The 18,751-nt window shown below is 44.5% G+C and overlaps 1 protein-coding gene across 1 annotated transcript in view; it reads left to right on the top strand.

The window, feature by feature from the left end:
• Positions 1-18,751, top strand: part of PRR11 (proline rich 11) — an 868,944-nt gene that overhangs the window by 518,119 nt on the left and 332,074 nt on the right. The window lies entirely within an intron of this gene.

The following is an 18,751-nucleotide window of genomic DNA, read 5'->3' as shown; positions in this document are numbered from 1 at the left end:
ACTCCTTAGGTGGTAGATAGAATACCTAGTGCTTACCACTCCCACTGATAAGCTAGAAGGCTTCCCTCCAACACAGAAAGCTTGCGGGAGCTCAGAAGCTTACATACAGTCCTGGATACAGCAAATCTGACTCTGGACTACACTAGTTAAAGGAAAGGTGTATATATATATATATATATATATATATATATATATATACACACAGAAAAGTAGCTAAAACAGCAGTAAAAACAATTCAAATGCAGTGCAAGCTAGCACACGAGTATGTAGCAATGTTAGACCAAACAGTTTAAAAAATGCAATTAAATTAAAAATGACTAAAAACAAAAGTGCAGGAGGAGTCTATTACGTAGAATGAGGTAAAGAGATGGGACTGGGGTGAGTGTCCCAGTTCAAATCTACAGTGCAACTGCAAAATCCTCCAAATTTAAACAACACAGGAATAGGGAGGGTAGGTATGGGAAAACCAACACCTTCAGCAGAGATCTGAAAAACTATACAGTGAAGCAAAAATAACCGTGCACAACTCTGACGTCAGCCAACAGTGATATAAAATTAGTCAGACAACAATTACCAGTACACAACTCTGAAGTGCCAGAAAAGTATATTCAGCTCTGTATATCTCCAGATAGTTTGAAGAGCACTCTGTCAGGACACAGGAAGGCTCCAGCAATGATATGCAGACTTTTACTAAGAGGGTCTAATTTTATGCAAGTAATCCTTGAGATAGATAACACACAGGATGTAAAACCAGTTATACCAACTTAAAACACAGAGAAATAGGGGGAAGGGTGAAAAACACCTTCAGCAGAGATCTGAAAAACTATACAGTGAAGCAAAAATAACAGTGCACAACTTTGATGTCAGCCAGCAATGATATAAAATTAGTCAAACATCAATTACCAGTACACAACTCTGAAGTGCCAGAGAAATATACTCAGCTCTGTATATGTCCAGATAGTTTGAAGAGCACTCTGTCAGGACACAGGAAGGCTCCAGCAATGATATGCAGACTTTTACTAAGAGGATCTAATTTTATGCAAGTAATCCTTGAGCCTGGGGTCTTTCCTAGATACCTCAGTTCAAAGAGCTTTTCTTACACAGGAAAGAGTAAATCTGTATCTAGATGTACTCCTGTGTTTTTCCACTCAAACTAAGGCCTCCGCAAAGGAATTTCTCATGATTCTAAAATTCTGGCATCCATGATTCTCGTGATTCCTCTAGCCAGACTCAACATGAGAAAAATTCAGTGGTACCTAAAAACAGTTTGGTCCCAACATCAGCATCCTTGACATTCCAGATTCCTGTTTTGTGATTTGTGAAAAAGGATGATCTTTGGTGGAGAGACCAGTTTTATGTGAACCCATTTCTTCCATTCTCCCTTCCAGCTCTAGCATACTACTTTAGGAGCAGTGTCTTTGAGAATAAAAGTGCAGGGTCTCTGAAACAAAAAAGACAGACCAAAATGCATACACGCAAGAGGTGTTGGCAGTAATAAATGCTATCAACTCTGAATCATCTGTAAGTCCCAAGACTATTACAAGTGGTCACAGGCAACACCTCAGTAATGAAATACATAAGCAGACGGGCGAACCAGTTCTTACCATCTGCACAGCCTAACCATGGTGGCAAGAGATATACCTTTTCAGTGTAATCTCACTCTATAGGCATCTTAAATTCTGTCAGAACAAAATTTTGTGGCAGACAAGTTGAGAAGGTCCAGAATATTCCCTCACAAATAGAAGCTAAATCAGAGGATCTTCCAGAAATTGATCTAGCTGTGGGGCATACTTCAGATAGATCTATTTGATGCCATTCACAACAATCATTCTGGCAATATTCTGCTTCAGGAGTCCAGGAAGAAGGCCTGGAAAGAGGTATATTCTCTTTTGCTTGGATATGGATATTCCTCTGTGCTGTTCCACCATTTCCACTGATATCTAATGTCATTCTGAAGATTTAGAAGGACTCTCCAAAGATCATTGTGGTGATTCCCTTCTGGTCTGGGCAACAGTGGTTCTCTCTTCTTTTGAAATTGGCCAAAGGCAATTACCACTAATTTCTTTATAAACTGAACTTACTGACATGAGAAAGAGGGGGTGTTTGATACATTCATACGGAAAACAACTTCATTTAACTGCCTGGATGACAGAATTTTAATACAGTATATGCACTGATTTTCTTAGGACGTGCAACAGGTATTAAAGAAGGCAAGAAAACCTGCTACTAGAAAATCATATATTTGCAAATGGAAAATATTTGCTAGTTGGTGCTATGACAAGAGCCAGCATCTTTTTAAGATTAGTATTTCTATGGATCTGATGTTATCTATTTCATTATTCATCACGTCTAGATCTTGGCTCTAATGTCTGATCTGATCTGGCATGTTACAGAGCAGATTAGAGGCTCGAGCTGCTCCCAATCCCATAATCCCTTTTTACCATCTAACCCTCAGATTGAGTTTGGTGACAAAGGAGAGGGAACAGAAGGGCACCTGATAAGCGGAATAGACATAGACAATAATATCGTTAGAACCACAAGATGTGGTAGCTCAACGGCCTGGAACCCCAACCTCTCCAGAATCGCCAGTAAAAGGAAGAGGGAAGGAGGATGGGAAGTGATAAATAATGAAATAGGATAACACAGATACCAAGTTATGGTAAGTACATAACTATTGATCTGATGTTATCCATTTCATGATTTATCACGTCTGGGTCAGAATCCCCAGCTAAAAAGAACCCCAGGCAGCCCTATGGAACGACGTGCCTGAGCACTGCGGAACCAAAGGACCTTCTGCTTCTAGAGATTGGGAGGGTGGCCTAATGGTTAACGTGTTTGCCTTGCAAGCACAAAGTGCAGGGTTTGAGTCTCACAATGGATAATTGGCTAGGCTTAAAATGGCTCGCAAGGGCAGTTAGCTTAGTACTAATCTATGAACCTATGAACCTATGAATCATGTCCAGTTTACAGTGAGCGACAAAAGTGTGAGGAGCTGACCAAGTGGCCGCAGCACAAATTTCATCTAAGGACATCTTTGAAGCAATGGCTGAAGAAGTAGCCACTGACCACAAAGAATGCACCTTAGGAGGGCAAGGCAGCTGTATATTCCTCATTGAGTAAACCAGAGAAATACAGCTAGAGATCCATTTAGAAATCGTTAATTTAGAAACCTCTTGGCCATGTCTGTTCAGGGAAAAGGCCACCAAAAACTGGTTAGATTTTCTGATGAATCTAGTCCAGTGTAAATAAAATCACAGCCGCCGATGAACCTCCAATGTATTTAGAAGGTATTCTCCCTTATTAAGGTGATGAGGAAAGAAAATAGGCAATGTGGCCTGATGTCCTCTAACCCCCAGATCTCTTTTGCAGAAGAGGACTCGTGTCTGCTCTGGCTGCAGATAAGTTGTTTTTGACTATTTTTGGCTTAGTATAGTTTATTGGGTTTCATCTCTTTACAGTAGTTTTCTTAGTTTTAGTAGTACATCCCTCCCTTTGTCTAGTTATTTAAAGAGGTTGTTGCTAGTGGTAGTTTTTGATGCTCTGTTTTCCCTTATCCATTAGGGCTTTAGCAGTTGGTTCTTCTGTGGTTTGATGTGTGTGTGTCTCTGTGTGTGCCTGTATGTGTCTGTGTTTAGTTTAGTAGTATTTATGGCTGATAATCCCTCATGCTTTTAAAAGTGCTCCTCGCACGGTCAGAAGATGCCCAATTCCGACTTCCATGAGGAGTGCTTGTATTATTTGGGCGCTCAGGACCTGGAGGCTGAATGCAACATTTGTGCCGCATTTAACCCCAAGACATTGGTGGAGCACCACAGTAAGTTTCTCTTGAAAGGTCTTGCTCAGGGAGGACTCTTTGTTTTCCCTTCAGAGGCTTCCTCTGTTGATTCCAAGGGGAAGACCCCCTTCTTTGCCTCCGGCTCCAACCAAGAAACCACGGCTGTCGGATCCTAGAACCCCAGATCCAACCCTAGCCAGAACCATATCACATCCGAGACACAGGGAATCGTCTTCCAGATTCAGGGCTTCTTCGGATCAGAAGCCCTCGGATCTGACCAGTACATCGGATCCGATTGATATGTCGGCTCGACCATCAGATCCGACAGGATCATCTGATCCAATTATAGTTCTGGAGGAGGTAGCTTCTCCTTCTACCTTCAGACAAGCAGTTTAGTCAGTTCTGAGGCCTTGGAGCCAAACCCCGGAACATCGCCGCAGGTTGTTAGGGTCTCCTACCAAATCTAATCATTCCTCCTCTTCCTCCAGGTCTTCCAGGAGACTTTTACCCTCTGACACGGACAGAATGATGAGGAGCTTCCTCAAGCCCCAAATAGAGTTGGGGCTCCTGACTTCCCCTACCCATCCGGCCAGGGGCTTTCACCCCTCCCAGTTAGTCATGCTCCTCTTCCAATCCAGGTGACCTTGGAATCTCGGGACCCGGACACCAGTGGTCATATCCTGATGAGGCCAAGTATTCCTTTTTTCTCAACCCCATCAGGGTCTCTGGTTTGCTCTGTTCCTCCGCCCTCATACGAGAGTGATCCCCATGCTGGAGTGGGATCGGGTCCCGTTTTTCAGACTGGTTCCTTCCCTCTGTGCATTGGCGTTCGATAGCTCCAGACCGGTATCATCCGGGGGTCGTGGTGTTGTTTCAGGGCTCGTTCCTCCTCTCTGGTGGACTTCCCCCTCTGAGGCCCTTCCAGCCCTTTGGCCTTCTGGGTGGTAGAGAGGATCTTCTCCCATACAGGAGCTTCATCTGCTGCCCCTCCGGGTCCATCCCTGCCTCTTTCTACTTTGGCTGGTGAGGCTTCCCATCCTATTCAGGGTCAGCCCTCCCATTTGAGCCTTCAAGAGGTTTCCTCCCCTTGAGGAGTCCCTGCTTCTTTGGAGTCCTCCCTGGAGTCCCCCATAGAGGAGGTACATCGTAAGAGAAAGTGCAAGAGGAGGCACTTGGACTCCCATTTGGAGTCCTTCAGTGAGGACATAGACCTCGATGAAGTAGACTGGTCCCCCAGATCTCCGCCTGACGATGTCTCCCTTGGGGACATCCTTGAAATATTGAAGCAGAAGGGAGGATGGTCTACCCAACTCCCCATCTTCGGAGGAGTCAGTTTTTTTGAAGGCTTTCGGGATCGGCCCATCTACTTCCTGAGTGCCCATCCCCCCGCTGATGAGTTAGTGGATTTGATTCCCAGCAGGGCCTGGAAGGAGCCCAGCACTGTGGAGACGGAACCAAAGAGAGCAAACAATTTCCTCAGCCCTCTTGCAGACTGTCCTTTCTGGAGCAAAGGAGTCCTAGTCGATGCCATTGTGGTTGCCAAGGCCACCAAGAAGAAGCTGGCAGAACAGGGCTCTACAGTCCATCCCATGAACAGGGTGTCCCAGGCAATTGACTGTTTGCATAAGCGTGTTTATGCCTGAGCTACCTTTGGACTGAGAGCAATTAATTATTTGGCACACTTTACCCGCCTCCAAAAGTATTTGGTTCAAGAACTTTCCATTTCCCTTACAGACTTATTGCCTGCGGAGAACTTTAAGCAGGCATTTCCCAAGCTCTCTACTCTGACATCCTCTGTGAATTCCTCGATGAGCCTAATTTCCAATGCTGCAGAAGCTACCTCTCAAGTAGCAGGTATTGGCATTGCTATGAGGCATCATGCTTGGTTACGTTTATGTGGGTTTGTAGAACCTTTCAAAGTGTCCTTTACTAATGCTCCCTTTGATGGTTCTACCCTATTTGGACCTTCTGAGAAGGACACTTTCACCCACTGCGAGCAAGAAAGGAAGATTTTGTCTGCAGTCAGGATCAAGCTTTCTACTCCTTAGAGGTCCTTCTTTAAGATCATGAGAGGAACTAGGAAGATGTGGTTCAGGAAGTCACAGTCTCCCTTCTAGGATGCTCCTGATGGCTCCTTTTGCAGAGGCAGGGGGAGAGGTTACAATGGCCGACGCCGCCCTAGAGGCAGGATGGTCCACAAAATCAGGGCTCCAGGGAACGCTTCTCTGAACAACCCTATCAGCGCTTCTTAAGTGTTGCCCAACTGCTCTGCCCTGGAGGCAGTCGGGGCTCGCATTTCCCTGCACCCACTAGCCTGGACAAATATTACCTCTGATCTGTGGGTGTTAAACATTGTATGTTATGTAGTCCTATCTCGCCTACATTCTTCACTTCGAATCTCTGCTCCGACTCGGCCTATTTACTAGCTCGAAAGTCTTTAATTGGCTGGGCTAAAATGATATCCCACAATACACTGCTCCACATTCCCAGATCTCATTTGCCGCTTGTAGAGCTCGGACTTGGTCCTGACTTGGCTGTGGCTAAGTATTGAAAAAGTCTATTTCTTGTGGAAAATTTTTCACTAATTCTTGGCTAAAATAATTGTGTTACTCAGTAGAGTGGTTTAGTGGTGTTGCTGCATTGTTTCTGTAGAGTGCGAGTGTATTGTGTGTGGTATCCCTTACACCCTTGGGCTAGGCCCGTTTAAGTTAGAGGACCTAGTCCTCCTCGTGTACTTGTCTGGTTAATTTTTCTTACTTTACGTTGAGAACCGTTTTAGTTAGAGGTTCTCCCCTGTGCCTTGTTGTGTTCTTTCGTGTTCTCTGCTTCTGTGTTAGCGGTTTCTCGCCTTTTTTTTTTTTTTTTTTTTTTTCCGGTAGCGGCTGCTACTAGTTGTTAGAATGTCTAAGGACAAAAAGAGCACAAGCCCTTGGGCTTTAAAAAGTGTACTAAAGTGTGCCTATAAAATGTCTATCACAGATGGGCACTCGGTCTGTGTTTACTCTCTTGGAGCCATCCACCTTCAGGAGTTGTGCAGTTTCTGCCACACCTTTAGTCCTCGAGTGCTCCAAGAGAGTAAAAACAAATTGATTCTAAAGGGACTGCTAAAACCATCCTTTGAGGAGGATTTAGGTTCGGCTCCCAGCTCCCAGTCGGTCTAAATCCTCCAAATCCAAGAAGTTGGTGCTGAGCCTTCCCTTTGGCGCCTTGGCTGCGGGGACTCCGGTCCCGGTCATGGCCTTGGAAGGTGGTCGGTCCTCCGATTCGGGAGGTCCCGCCTTCGAGGCTATGCAGAGCGCACTGGCTAGGTCAGCTACTTCTCTCGGAAAGGTCCTTCCGTCCCCTACGACACCAGCGAGAGCTTCTGACATCCACCAATCCTTGGATAGCAGAGCGCAGGGGCCTAAGGATACCCCCATGAGTGGTCCCCTTCTTTCTGAGGGGCCCTCAGAGTCTGTGCCTGAGGAACCCACCAGAAAGAAAGCTTGCAAGAGGAAGCACATAGACTTCCAGGATGAGTCCCTCACTTCCGATACTGACCTCGAGGAGTCGGAGGGGTCCCCTAAGTCTTCCTCTGAGGATGTTTCGTTCTCCGATATCCTGGAGATCTTGAAACAAAGAGGAGACTGGCCTTCCAAAACCCCCTCCGAGGAGGAGTCAGTATTCCTTAAGGCCTTTGGTGCTCAGCCCTCCGCCTCCTGGTTGTCTTCACCCTTCGATGAGCTCCTGGACCTTATTTGTCGAAGGGTGTGGGAAACTCCTGACTCTGCGGAGCCGGTTCCTCGATGCCCCAACAAATTTTTGTCTGCCCCCCAAGGGAAAGAATTTTTGACAAAGGGAGTCCCGGTAGATGCTATGGTGGTGGCGGCTGCCACACAGAAGGAAGTTGCTGAGTCTTCTTCTTCGGTCCATCCTCCTAACAAAGAGTCTAGGACTATGGATCGGTACGAGAAGCGTACACTGTCTTCAGTGACCTTTATCTTGCGGTCGCTGAATTATTTGTCTCATTTCACGCAGCTCCATAGAGATCTCCTTAAAGAGTTAGGAGATACTCTAATGGGTAATGTGCCTGAGGCGGTGACTCAGACTGTCAACGCTCAGCTCTCTACCCTCAACACCATTGCTAACTCGTCCATGCGACAGATTTCGTACGCAGCCCTGGGAGCAAGTAGAGCGGCTAGTTCAGGGGTGGCCCTCAGGAGACAAGCCTGGCTATGCCTGTGTCATTTTGCGGAGGCCTTTAAGTCTTCCTTTACTGATGCCCCCTTCGATGGTTCCTCCCTGTTCTGGACCAAAGTCAAAGACACACTCACCAGGTGCGAGCAAGAGGGAAAGACCTTGTCTGCCGTGGGAGTCCATTTTTCCCTCCCGTCGAGGCCTTATCTCAAGGCTCAGCGAGGGGGAAAGATGTGGTTCAAAACATCGCAAAGGTCCTTTCCTACCGCACAGGATGAACCCCCCCCCCGAGGCATGGTAGGGGGGTCATATTCAGGGAGACGTCGCCCCAGAGGCAGAGGGGGCCCCTGCAATTCAGGGGACCGTGATTCCTTCCGCGGTTCCCCATACTCTCATTCCTGAGGGTGTGCCCAGCTGTGCTTCTCCGGAGCCAGTCGGGGGTCGAATTTCCCAGTATCCGGAAGCCTGGGTCAACATCACCCAGGACAGATGGGTATTGGGGATAATCGCCGGAGGTTACACCATCCCATTTCACACCACACCTCCTCCTGTCAAAAGGATCCCAGACGTTCCACCCAGTCAAAGGGGTCAGGCAGCAACAGAGGTTTCTCAGCTGCTAGAAAAAGGAGTCATCCAACCAGTCCCCCCCCCCAGACCAGATCGGATTAGGGACTTACTCGAGATTCTTTTTGGTGCCGAAAAGAACGGGGGACCTGAGACCCATTTTGGATCACAGCCGACTCAATTATTATGTACACAAGTCTAAATTCTGGATGGTCATGCTGCAATTGATTCTCCCGTTATTGGGAAAGGAAGTATGGATGTGCTCCATCGACCTGAAGAATGCTTATTACCACATCAAAATGGACAGAGCATCCAGATGTCATCTACGCTTCCGGCTGGGAGCCAGGCACTTCCAGATTCGAGCCCTGCTCTTTGGTCTCACCACAGCCCCCAGGGTGTTCACCAAGTGCATGGCAGTGGTGACGGCTCACTTGAGACGTCAAGGATTCCAGGTGTTTCCTTACCTGGACGACTGGCTCCTATCCGCCCCCACCAAGCATCTACTTCTTCAAAACAGAGATACTGTTATCGATCTTTGTCGCCAGTTAGGCATCACAATAAACTGGAAAAAATCTGCCTTGCTACCCTCACAGCGTGTCTCATTTATAGGAGCAGAGTTGGACACTATTCGGTTGAGAGCGTTCCTACCTATGGAGAGGATCACAGGGTTACAACGACAGGTTCGGATGATGATGCCTCTGGCATGCATGAGGGCAAGACTTGTGCTTCAGTTACTGGGGACAATGACATCCACTATCATGATGGTCCCGTTAGCGAGGTTGCATATGAGGATCCTACAATGGTTCCTATTTATCCAATGGTCCTTTCAAAGACTACCACTATCCCATCCGATCTTAATCACAGGCAAATGCAAGCAGGACCTCGGTTGGTGGCTATGCACCAACAATTTAGACGTAGGGGAAACCCTTTGTTTCACCCAACCTGGTGGCCACAGTGACCATACACACCTCCTGGATAGGGGGGGGGGGCATTTTCTCAGCAGGATGGTCCAAGGCACGTGGCAGGAGCACGAGATAGACTTGCACATAAATGTCCTGGAGATGAGGGCAGTGCTCCTAGCATTGCAGACGCTTCAAGATGTCCTCCCCATAGGGACTATTGCGATACACTCAGACAATATGTCAGTAGTGTGGTATCTCAACAAACAAGGAGGAACCAGATCGTACCCACTATGCAGGGAGGCCATGAGAGTGTGGAATTGGGCAATAGCTTCCCAGCGGGCCTTGGTGGCAACGCACATCCCAGGGAAAACCAGTGTGATCACAGACAGGCTAAGCAGGGTGATCCTCATGTCCTACGAGTGGTCCCTGCACCGCCAGGTGGCGGACAGCATATTCAGCAAATGGGGTCAGCCTTGCTGCGACCTGTTTGCCAGCCCCCTCAATGCGAAATGCAGCGACTACTTCTCGCTGATCCCCCCACCGGGGGGATCTCCAAGGGACGCTGTGGCGCACAATTGGCCCTCGGGTCTGCTGTATGCTTTCCCTCTGTTCCCCCTCATCTCGAGGGTGATCCAGAAAGCGCTATCCTTGGGAAGCAGATTGATTCTGATCGCGCCACACTGGCCTCAACAAGTATGGTTCCCCTTCCTTCAACCTTACATTGTGGATGCTCCTTGGACTCTGGACCCTTGTCCAGACTTGCTGACACATATGTCGGGACAGTTCCACTCTTCCCTGGAGACCCTCCGGCTGACCGCCTGGCTACTCCACTTCCATCCGTAGTCAGGTGTCGCGATTTTTCTCCTGACATAGTCCATATTCTTTCGTCCTCTCATAAGCCGTCTACTAGGAAGGTCTACTCTAGCAAGTGGAAAAGGTTTTCGGTATGGGCCCAGTCAAAAGGTATTGACCCCTACACGGCTCCCATTGACTCTGTTTTGGAATTTTTGTCTCATTTATTCTACCAAGGGTCTGCCTCAGCCACCATCAAAGTTCAGCTAGCGGCTATTTCTAACTATCATGTGGCTTATGAACCTTGCTTAATGACACACAGGCTGTGTAGAGCATTCATGAAAGGTACTTTTCTCCTTCATCCCCCTGTATCTCAACTTGTTATGGCCTGGGACTTCAATTTTGTTCTGCAGGCCCTCACTCTCCCACCCTTCGAGCCCACGGCTTCCTGCAATTTAAAGTTTCTTACATGGAAATCTGCCTTCCTGATAGCTATTATATCAGCCAGAAGAGTATCAGAACTCCAGGCCCAATCAGTCAAGCCCCCATATTTGATATTCCATAAAGATAGGGTCCCTCTCAGACCAAACCCATCCTTTCTTCCCAAGGTGGCTTCCTTATCTAATATTAATCAGTCCATAGAGCTGCCGGTCTTCTTCCCCAACTTCTCCAGTAAGGCAGAGTACCAGTTTCACCTGTTGGATGTTCATAGGCAACTACGTTTTTATCTACACAGGACTAAAGATTGGCAGAAGTCAGACCAGCTCTTCGTTTCATTCTCAGAAAATCGCTTGGGGTCTGTGGTCTCCAAGGTCACCATTTCTAGGTAGATAGCTGGTTGCATCTCTTTTATTTACCAGGCAGGGGGAAAGAGTCTGCCTTTTCCAGTCAGAGCACATTCTACCAGAGCAGTTTCCACTTCCACAGCCTTTCAGGCTAGGTATCGATGGATGATATATGTGCGGCTGCAACATGGGCTTCTCCTCATACGTTTGTTTCCCATTACAAATTAGATGTGGTTACCAGGGGCAGGTCATCTTTTGGCTCCACAGTGCTCAGGAGTATTTTCCATTGAGACACCCAGGATGTAGGTGCTAGGGACGTTGTCCCACAAGTGAAGAATGTAGGCGAGATAGGACTACATAACATCAATTAGTTATGTACTCACCATAACATTAGATGTACGTAGTCCATCTCGCCTCGCATTCTTCATTACCCACCCACCGTCCCCCACGCCTGGAGGATTTGGAGTATTTCCTTGTATATCTCATGTTACTAGTCCCTTTGGATAATTTGTTGGACCTCGTTGTCATGAGTATGTGTGTACGTTTGAGCGATAGATATGATTTTTCTGTTGGCAGCAAACTAGATCTGGGGATGTGGAGCATTGTATTGTGGGCTACCATCTTAGCCCAGCCAGTCAGAGACTCTTGAGCTAGTAAATAGGCATTTCGGCTCCGAACCCACAAGTGAAGAATGTGAGGCGAGATGGACTACATACATCTAACGTTATGGTGAGTACATAACTAATTGTTCCATGGGCTATTTCACTTCCGTTTTGGAACCCCCTCCCATAAGAAGTTACCACCCTGACATTCCACCCGGTCAGAGGGAGTTGGCTCTCAAAGAACTTCAACAACTTCTGCAAAAAATAGCCATCCAAGAGGTCCCAGCAGGACAAAGAGGATCCAGTACCTATTCTTACTTCTTTTTAGTGCCAAAAAAAAAAAAACAGGGGCATTGCGTCTTATTTTAGATCTCAGTCAGCTCAATCTTTCAGTCAAAAAGTCCAAGTTCTGGATAGTCACTGCTCTGTCTATTCTGCCTGTCTTACACAAGGACAATTGAATGTGTTCAGTAGATCTCCAGGATGCCTACTATCACATCAAGATAGGCATTCCAGGAGACATCTTCGCTTCTGGCTACGGGCCAGTCATTACCAGTTCAGATCCCTACACTTCGGTCTCATCACAGCCCCCTAGGTGTTTACCAAATGTATGGCAGTGGTAGCAACTCACCTGTGGCATCAGGGATTTTAGGTCCTTCCGTACCTCGATGATAGGCTCCTCATGGCACCTTCGAGGCATCAACTGCTACAAGCAATCCATTATGTTCCTCCTCTTTTCTGTCAATTAAGGATCACTGTCAACCTTTCAAAATCCAATCTGGCCCCCACACAACAGCTGGAGTTCATAGACGTTCTGTTAGACTCCGTTTCAGAGATTGCAGCATTACCTCTATGCAGTGTTCATTTAATCCAGGAACAGATCACGCAGATCTTAGACCTGTCATGTCCCCCGGTTCACTTGGTTCTTCAAGCCCTCAGATCCATGGTCCCGGCCATTCATCTCATTCCCCTGGCAAGGTACCAAATGTGAGTGTTGCAGTAGACCTTAGCAGTTCAATGGTCAGCTCTGCTTCAACCCATGTCCATGACCATAAAGTTGATGCCTGTGTGCAGACGACACCTTCTGTGGTGGCTTCAATCTCAGGATCTCATTCTAGGCAGACCCTTTTCACTCCCTCCGCTCAAGGCCACAGTGACCATGGACGCCTCCCTGTTGGGGTGTAGGAATCATTTCCAGGGCAAGCCTGCCCAAGGCGCGTGGTCCCCAGTAGTGGCCAAGTTGCAAATAAACGCCATAAACATGAGAGCAGTTCTTCTATTCTTGCAAGCCTTTCAGGACTGCCTCCCTTGGGGGACAATTGCAATTTATACAGAAAACATGACTGTGGTTTGGTATGTCAACAAATGGGGAACGCGATCTTACCCATTGTGAAGAGAGGCCATGAGAGTGTGGGAATGGGCGATGTCCTCTGGGTGCTTCCTTCTTGCAATGCATATACCCGTGGACTCCAACGTGTTGGCAGACAAGGTCTGCAGATCCATCTTGAGTCCTCATGAGTGGTCCCTCAGTCTCACAGTGGAGAAGCAGATTTTTGACCGTTGGGGTCAACCTTGCTGCAACCTTTTTGCCTCCCCATCCAACTACAAATGCAGCGGGTACTTTGTCCTGATTCTCCACTCCTGGGGAGTCACCGAGGGATGCTCGAGTCCACAACTGGCCTCCAGGTCTACTGTACATCTATTCTCCTGTTCCTCTAATTTCCAAGGTTCTGTAGAAAGCTCAATGCCCATCAAGCATATTATTCTAACCTCTCAGAAACCTTCCACGAGAAAGGTTCACCATAGCACGTGGAAGAGGTTCTCTATCTGGGCCAAGGACAGGAATCTGAATCCCTTTTCTGCTTCTGTTTCTGACATCCTTTTGGTTTTGTCCTCCCTTTTCCAAGTGAGAGCAAGTTTCTCTACTATCAAGCTTAAGTTGGTGGCGATTTCTAATTTTTGCGAGAACAGTGAGACTACTCTTTCATCTAGGCTTTATAAAGCATTTATGAAGGGGGTCTTCCTGCTTAGACCACTGATTAATGATCCCTCGTCTCCTTGGGACCTGATATTAGTTTTGCAATCTCTGACTAGGAGTCCCTTTGAGCCTGCTAGTTCCTGCAGTCTCAAATTCTTGTCTTGAAAAAAGGCCTTCCTAGTTGCTATCACTTTAGCTAGGAGGGTTTCAGAACTGAAAGCTCTTTCCATTACTCCTCCTTACATGATTTTTCACAAGGGACAGAGTTTCTCTCAGGCCGAATCCCTCCTTCTTGCTTAAGGTTGCTTTTGAACCTAATCTAAACCAATGTATTCAGCTACCAGTGTTCTTTCCCAATTATTCCAATAAAGGAGAGTACATTCTAGATACTTTGGACATACACAGACAATTATGGTTCCACTTACATAGGACCAAAGGTTTTCGCAAGTCAGAGCAGCTCTTTTGGCTTTCCCCCTAACTGATGTGGTGTTATGGCTTATAAGGTCATTATTTCTAAATGGATCAATAGCTGCATCTCCACAGTCTATGACAATAGGCATCTTGAGGTTCCAGGAAGAATCCAGCCTCATTCTATGAGATCCATGGCTACTTCCTCAGACGTTTTGGTCAGACTTTCTATTGATGACATTCATGCTGCTGCCACTTGGTCTAATTCTCACACCTTTATATCTCATTACAAGCTGGATTTGATTTTTAGGAGCAGGGTTTCGTTTGGCTCCACAGTGCTCTGGAATGCCCTTCCTTGAGGCTCTCAGATTAAATGGTAAATGGGGACTCTGACCCTTTGGTGATGAATGATGAAATGGATAACATCAGATAAAGAGTTATGTACTTACCATAACTTGGTATCTGTGTTATCCTATGTCATCATTTATCACATTTTCTCTCCCGCCATCCAGTACCTTGTGGATCTTGGAGGAAGTTGGAGTGTTTTCCTTCCAGTTTTGCAGGAGTAGCCTTTAGGAATATGATAGTAAACTCAATCTGGGGGTTAGAGGGCAGCAGGGCATCATGGGAAAAGGAGTAGCTAGGGCCTTGGATCCATCTGTTGTACGTTGCCAACTCGGATCCGATATCAGATCCTAGACACTATGGTGATGAATGATGACATAGGATAACACAGATGCCAAATTATGGCAAGTACATAACTCTTTTTTTTTTTTCAGCTTGCCAGTTTTGAAATTGTATTTTTAGTAAACTGTGAGCTGAAAAAGGTATCTTCAGTCAATAGTAGGTAAGACAGTGATGCGGCTGTCTACTGTATTGCTAGAAGTTGTTATAGAATGTAATTCTACAAACAGGTATATAGTTGCATGTATATGATGTGAGTACCTGTCAAATTGTCAAACACTCAAAATTTCGATCGTTACATGGTCAAGACCAAACGTTCGAAATTTTGAGTGCTTGAAGATGGACTTTCAACGGCACCGTACGGTGCAGATAGGGAAAATTTCCCTTTTCTCCACTGAAGTGCAGTCTCGGAGTTGATATATTTAAGTAGGGGGTGTGGGGTGCAGGGGGGCTTGCCCCCTACCTGCACTGTTAAAGTGTTTTTTTCTGTGTTTTCTTTTTTTTTTTTTTTTTTTTTTTTTTTATGTTCGAACATCCAAATGTCGAACATTTGGTCTCGACCATGTAATGTTCGACATTTTGGATGTTCGAACATTTAACATAGACCCTATGATGTAAAAAGTGGTGGGATAGGTGAGAGCCACTGCCTAGTGTTTGCCAGAGTAGACAGCAGTCTGTCAGATTTGGTTAACCAGAAGTCTCATTTCTTTCTGTTAATTAGTGTATGTATGACAATTAATTATGACTGCTTTTATGACGTGAATTGTTTTCTGTTATAATAATATTACCTCCTGAGATGTTTGACACCGCCAGGCTGCTTTTTTGTCTTCTCCTTTTCCTCTGCCCCAGTTATCTCTCAATTCTTGGTATCCTATATCTCCCTTGGGGGCTCATCTTTCCAGGAGAAGCTTTGTCTCTTTGGAAGAGACAATATGTAAACATAATTCAAGAAGTCGAGTCACAATTTTAATAGTACAGGCCAAGCTTATATCAAGACCAGAGTAAGGTTTCAAAGTATTCATTAGAATCTGTGTCTGGCTATGCTTGGATTCATGCAGCCTCACACTTGTGCTACTGAGAAACGTGACATTGTATGCTCCAGCTGTGGCTTTAAAATTCTAAGTAACTTATGGAGCAGATGGGTGGTTAATTGATCTGTGTCTACTGGAAGTATTAACATCTTTTCTTTTAAACACCTTTATTGAATTATCACTTGTGACATAGACAAACTTGTATAAAAGTAATGAAACACATTAACAAGTGCATATTTACAATCATTATACATCACATATATTGTTCTATACAATATAATCAATCCAACATTACAAAAATTGTTCAATTCCTGCCATCTCTTAAACCTCATTCCTCTTCCAAAACAGTTTTCTGATCATATCGTCCCACAATTTCCATTTTTTTCTGTGTAATTTACTCCTACCCTTTTCTAAAGATCCCACTTTTTGTTTTTTTATCTCTGTTACAAAATTCACTTCAAGTATGGTTTATTTAGACTTTGATTTCTATTGTCTAGTAATTGCCTTTTTGGAAGTCACTAGAATTCAACTTAACAAGGGTATACTATGTTTAGGAAATTCAGATCCTGCATCCCAGCTCAAAAAAATCATTTCCTTAGTTACACTTATTTCCTCAGCCAGTATTCCTGACAGAGTACTCTCTAGTGAAATTTTAAAGCTTACCAACTCATTATACTTCAAAAACATCCTCCCAGGTATCTTGTTCTTCCTCATTACATCTTCATCTACCTGAGGAAAAATTCTTTGGAATCTGCTTGGAGTATAAAAGTAGCAGTAGAAATACTTCCAAGCAAAAATCCTAAATATTTTATATTTTATTGCATATTTGGGAGCCATACAAATGTCCTTCCATAGTTTCTTTGTGAATTGCTTATCTAATCTGTCTTTCCAATCTTTTCTGGCCTCCTCTGATTGATTCCCGTAGTTACCATGTAATGTTTTATATGTCCTGCTAATTATTCCTATTTTAATGGCAGCTCCTGTTCTGTAGAATTCCCCTATCCATTTCTCTTTGCCGGTACTCTGATATCAATATAGGAAGGCAATCTCTAGCCAGTATTCCAAATGTTTTCTAGACCTCTTCCCATTCTTTTACTTTTTCCTCTCTAATTATTTGTTCCCAATACATGGGTTCATTTGCCAGCTTCCTCCAGTAAATTCCAGCCCCCCTCTTGCCTATTCTCTGTACCCCTAATTGCAGTCTTCCCGATTGGCAGATTCTCTTTCTCCATTCCTGTGTTGTCTTAGTTCTTAGTATACTTTATGAATATAATATTCTGTATGACTGTTATTCTCCTTAAGGATCTGCATCCAAAATCCCACTCTTTTCTCCACTCTTTCTTTGTTTCTTGAATTTCCCCCCTGCTTCATCATCATCCCGTTCCACTTTGAATTGTCGTTTTCAACTTGTCTTAGAGCCTTAACTGTGTAGCTCTAAAATATCCATTCAAATCAGGTAATCCTAAACCTGTTTGTTCTATTGGAAGGATCAACTTATCTCACTTGACTCTTGCCCTCTTCCCCGCTCAGATAAAACCCTTCAACTCGTTATGAAATTATTATACACAGCTTTTCTGGTTGATAAAAATATGGCTGATGTATATAAAACTAAAGCAACTAAAACATTTTTATTGTTTCTGTCTTGCTAATCCATATTCATAGGCAAGAGCTTCCAGTTTCTCAGTATTTGTATCACCTCTTGTTTAGTCTCTTCCCACATATCCTTAACCTCCATAACAGCATCCTTTTTAACCCATACTCCTAAATACTTCATTTATCATGTCCCCATAAATATGGACATTGTTGAAACAATTCATGTGTGGGTACATAGTTTACAACTATAGCTTTTGTTGTATTTTCATTCATTTTATATACCCTCCAAAAAAACTGGAACTGCCTCAGAATGTTCTGCTGCACTGAGATGTCCTTTTCTGGTTTTATTAGGTACAAAATAATATCATCTGCAAATAAAGCCAATTTTCTTGAATGCCATACCAGTTATATCCTTGAATTTCTGAGTCCCTTATTTTCTTTGCCAATGGTTTTAAATATAGTGCAAATAACAAAGGGGAAAGAGGACAACCCTGCCTGGTTCCTCTCTTCAGACACAACTTAGCAGAGAGGAACCCTCCCACTTTGATTTTAACCTTATTATTGTATCAGGAAATGTAATGCTTCCATTGTCTTATTCATAAAATCCCAGCTTACTCTGTCACATGCTTTCTCTGCGTCAGGACATGATGCTTCCTTCTGGATGATCATTGTTCTGTTAATGTTGTCAAATATTTGCCTCCCCTCCACAAAACTACATTAATCATGTCTATCAGTTTTGGCAATACCTTTGCCATTGTTATAACCATAATAGACATAAATGCTTTATAATCATGCTTCAAAATTGAAATAGGCCTTAATGAAGCTGGATCTGATGGGTCTTTACCATCTTTAGGTATTAAAACCACCACAGCTTTTTTTCAAGGATGATGGTGATAAAAGTGCTAAATAAATTATCACCTTTTATTTTTATGCAGTGTTTCCTTGGTCTTTTTGCCAATATAATTACATCTATTATTCCACTTACCCAATTAACAAAACAATTAAGTAAATAAAAATAAACTTTCAGAAATAGTCATAAATCTGATGGTGTCTGAATAATTCTATGTCTAAGGAGAGGGATGAGATTATTATTATGGTTTTTCAACTTTTTCAAAAAAACATCAGCTGAAAAAAGGTATATGTATTAACTGGGTACAGAACTCCAGTCATTCGAGGTAAGCACAAGAAATGATTGGAAACATACAAAGCAAGTTTAACTTTTTCTGTGGCACAGGGTGTAAGTGCATTGATCGTAGAGCATGAATGTAGGTGATGCAGGGCTCAAATCCAGTTTACAGATACTTTGGAGGGATGGTTAGCATAATGGTTAAGGACTAAATCTCTCACATGCAAGGTACAGAGTTGGATTCTAACCACTGGTTACTGGCTAGGCTTGTAATAGTATGCACATTGATAGATTTGTATTTACCTATGAAGAACAGGGTAATATATGACTTCATA

Source organism: Protopterus annectens, chromosome 13.part0, assembly GCF_019279795.1.
Source record: "Protopterus annectens isolate FY-2018-M chromosome 13.part0, PAN1.0, whole genome shotgun sequence".
In the NCBI taxonomy this organism is placed as follows: domain Eukaryota; kingdom Metazoa; phylum Chordata; order Ceratodontiformes; family Protopteridae; genus Protopterus; species Protopterus annectens.
The sequence above is the reverse complement of the archived record's forward strand: the minus strand, read 5'-3'. Positions and strand labels throughout refer to the sequence as shown.